The sequence below is a fragment of the Rhagoletis pomonella genome, unplaced genomic scaffold (assembly GCF_013731165.1).
Source record: "Rhagoletis pomonella isolate Grant_MI unplaced genomic scaffold, Rhpom_1.0 Rhpom_scaffold_00001, whole genome shotgun sequence".
NCBI lineage: Eukaryota > Metazoa > Arthropoda > Insecta > Diptera > Tephritidae > Rhagoletis > Rhagoletis pomonella.
In genome coordinates this window covers 25,688,609-25,693,212 of record NW_023458555.1, presented here as the reverse complement: position 1 = coordinate 25,693,212, position 4,604 = coordinate 25,688,609, and positions in this window count along the sequence as shown.

Genomic DNA, 4,604 nt, shown 5'->3' with positions numbered 1-4,604 from the left:
AGTCCTTTTAGAAAGTTGTAATTTTTTCCGAAGGTAACTTAGATAAATTGCTTGTATGTCATACACACATACATATGTATGTGGCATGGGTGATAACCAAAAAAAAAATCAAACATTTTATCAAAAAGGAGTTCTTGTTTTAGTTAGTCAGTTTCGTGGTAACGAGTTTGCATTTTTTGTGAATTTCTCTAACGTTATGTTTTTATCGTCTACATTTTATCGTATATTTGCATAGAAAAATTGAAATATATGTGCATATAAAACGGTTATGTGCTCATTCTATGCGATAGGCGACCAGCCTTTGTATTTGAAATTTATACGACTAGCGAATTTGGAGTTCAAGTTTGAGGTATACGCACACATATGGGGCAAATATTTGCATGAGTATAGTTATAACTATATATTTATGTACATATGTATACCATTATATGTTTGTACACGTATTTGCATTAAATAATACCCATGAAGAAAAATGCATTGCACTCGAAGAAGCAAAGCATTTATTTCAGACTAGGCCGTGTTTATACTTTGTTACATCGAAGTTATAAGAAAGGGTCCCTCGATGAGCAATTCATCAGAATACGAAAAAAGTTACTTATTTTTAACCGACTTCACAAAAAGGAGTAGGGTATCAATTCGCCGGGATATCTTTTTTTTATGTATGTTACCGCATAACTTTGGAAAGGCAGTAACTCAAGAGTGGTCCCATACTAATTTTGTTTAGATCCGGTAATTGGGTCATGAGAGATTTACGGTAATCTTAAATTTATATATGAGAATTGAAGTCGGTTTGCTTAAAAATTACTTGTTTAAATATTTCATTCTCAAATCTTGGAAATGAGAAAACTCGTTAGACCTCAGATTCTATCTTTAGACCCAGCAACATTAAAAAATGATAAAGAATATTTTTAACTGACGTCGCCCCTAGGAAGCCTATGGAAATCATACGAGTGTACTACTAGCATTTGAAAGCTTCTCGAACCATCAGCAGGCAGTTCCACAGATACAGATAAAATTCCGTTAGTAGTTAGTGGGAAGTATATTGAACACAAAATTACTCTCGGACCCCGGAAGTTTACAGAAAAAAGGCGAAACTCTAAAATATATATTTACGGCTGCCACCGTATATAATATTTGCCCCAAAAACAGGCTCTGTATATAAAGATGCTTTTGACAGGTTGGCCAAAAGCAGAAGGCTATAGATGTAATCGGCGACTGGCCAACAAGGGGATGGGGGGGACAAGGGGATAGAAGAAAATGAGAGAGCAATGATGATTGTTTGAGCAGGCAATCAGGTGCAAAACAAGGGAGTGAGATCACTTTGTTCTATCACTCTAACGGAGCGACTGTAGAATCATCATTGGCACGCTAACTGGTCGCAACTTGTTAGCGGTTCATACACGGAAGTTGGTATCACCGATGTTGACACTTGCAGGAATTTTAGCTAGCAAAGTGTAAGTGCTCCTTAGCTAGCCAGACTTACCTAGCCTAAACTTTCCCGATCATCGCAAATCTTGCGAAAAGCTTAAACAAATCCTTAACAACAAAGTAAATTTTTTTTTCACATTCATACATATTTCCAATAGGGTATTTCTTCCATAGTTTAACTAGCCAACTGTGAAGCTTCAATATCTAAGCCGCAACGTGGCCATAACAACCACTTGCTGCAAATCCAATGCAATGAGCTCGTTAGAGAGCATTATGTGACAGCTTCAAGGCTTACAAGCGCGAACACAAACGTTCCATGCAAGAAAATGTAAAGAGATAATAAAAATATTGGCCTAAGCCATATGACAGTATATGCAGTCAGTAGTGTTTGCATACACGTTTGCTGGTATATGTTGCAGCTGCTTAAGTTAAGATATCAGCGTCTATACGAATATTTACTTCCTTGCAGGTACACATGTATGCAGACGGATGTACTTACATATATGAGTGTATGTACCCTGTCGGAATAAAGCGGCAGTATCAAAAAATAACTCAAAAAGTAGTTGGATATAAATTACTTTAAATCAGCTACATCCAACTAATACGCACACTTATGCAATTACATTTTGCGCATGTGTTGAAAGCTCATCCTATACATCCAAAAAAAATCTGCAAACGTAACACAAAGTTTTATTTTTACTAAGGTGACGTAAATATGCCAAGGAATAAAATAAAATAAAATAACGCGATGGCTCATCGAAAACTTGAGACTTTTCTTGAAGAATTGGAAAGTAATTACCGAGATTTGCTTATATATACTGAAGTATTTACGTTGGTTAAGTAGCGGTAATTGTTTGGAAAGTTTTTTAATTCAAGGACGGAAATTCTCTAATTTTTTTCTAATTTGATTCTATGTACCTTAGCTAATGAGGAACTCATTATTGCTCTAAAAAATAAAAACTTTGATCTTGATTTAGCTTTTTATGTGACTTAACCAGTCTTTTCATTGAGCTCAATTCACTTCTTCAAGGTAAAAACAAACAAATCTGTAAACTAGTTTCAACCGTCAATCATTTTGAAAGAAAATCAAAAAGATTAATAGGAAATTTAAAAGATAAAAACGTTTGAAATTTGACAAAAACAGCTGAAATTTTTGTAGGTCATCAAAACCCATAAAAAAACGATTGATCAAAAAACAACCCCTGAACTCATACATCACGGCACAATCTGCTGGCTCACCAGCTTTTTCTCACTGTTTGCTTTGTCTTGTAAAAGCTAGCGCAATATGCATATGAGTTGGACGTATCTGCTTTAAATCAAATGCAGCATTCCGCCCACTGATTTTTTTGAAGTTATGTAAGCCAAAGTAGTTGAAATCATATGCAGAGTTAGAGACTCGATATGCTCCTATGACATCACCTTGTTTTGTAATAAGGTCAGTTACTTACAAGAAAATTAAAGAGAGAGTTAAAGTAGTACATATGTATATTTTCCGACAGGGTATGCATGTGCATGGAGTTTGTTAGTACATACTAGATATGCATGTATATGTAGGTAGAGCAGCTGCTTTGCATGTTCTTCTTTTCCTGCCAAAACATATTTTTTCCGCAACGTTAGCTTTGGAAAAATCTGTATTTATTGTATTTAAGCTGCAGCTCTGTGGCTTGTATAGAGCACTTATACACGCATCTCTAGGCAACCTAGAAAAGTGTGCAAAATATAAAACGCATTTGTAGGTAAGTTTAATGCAATATTACAATAATTTAAAGAAATATATTTATACATACATATGTAGAAATTTGTATGCAAGTTAAGATGTGTGGAATATTAAATCACATACATACATATGTATATGTATACTTACATATATAACCATACACATTCATAGTTACACCCATCACAAATGTGAAAGTGCATGGAAGGGTTCAAAACGGAAAAACACCTTTAATATTAACTAAAAACTAAACAAAATAATAAGTTCTCTCTTTGTTTTGCAGGTGAAGCATACCAAATTTTATCGAGGAAATTTTTTTAATATATAAAATTGATAGCTACTAAATACACATAAGATTTCAAGTGACATCGTACTGTCATTGTAATGAACACTGGAAAGACGGCAGGAGTCATTTGGACTCATTTTCATATTTGAGTACCAATATAAATTTTTTCAGTTATTTTTCTAAATAGGTATCTCGTGACTTTTTAAAAATGCATAGAATTTAACTTAAACGCATTCCATTTTTAATGAGCTTTCATTTATTTTTAAGTTTTAATTATTTATATTTTTTTCTGCTGAGTAAAGTATAACACATATTAATGTGAAATACAAACTCTTGGACTTCTATTCAGACACACGTTTGTATTTATATAAGACCAGCTATGAAAAGTAAGTTGTTCATAATACTGTAAGGCCAATGCAGTTTTAAATTTGCCTAAATGGTTATTACCATGTGCTATAATGTAAAACTCTAACTTTATAAGCTACTTTTTAGTAAAGCTCAGGACAATTTAAAACCTTAAAATTTTTACAACTACAAGCATAATTTCAAACCCAAATGCTAGCTTTAAGTAAAAACAATATACTTCAACCCGATGAAAAAATATTTTTAAATCTCGCTAGGAATTTATTTCAATATGCAATCGAAATTCTTCCTTTTTCAAGTTGTCTTCTGCTGATAAATTGTTAAACATTTACCCAGAGCGAATTACACTTCAAGGCCGATTTGCTATATTTAAAGAAGCACAAACTAGGCTCGTCGACTTGGGTTTAAATTTACTTTAAAAAAATCTAGTGCTAAATGTTACATAAAATAATTAAATATATATTTATGAATTTATGAATTATTTTAAATCAATAAAAAAATGAAAATCAAAATATATATCCGTTCTATATACCTGGAAAAGGTCACACATTTGGGGGAAATATTTCCATACTAAACCAGCGTCTGTCTTAGAGAAACTTTTCTTGAATTATTTAAAATACAATTGAAGTCGGCGTGTTTATGATCGTTAAATACATATTCAGAAACTTCCTGTTTTCATGCTTGATATATAAAACAACAAAATAAAAGAAAAAACTTATTAAAAGAAATTAAAACTGGCTTTGAACTTTTAAATGCATATCTTTAGAAACACTTTAGACCACAAAAAACGATTACCCTATTCAACCGCATTTG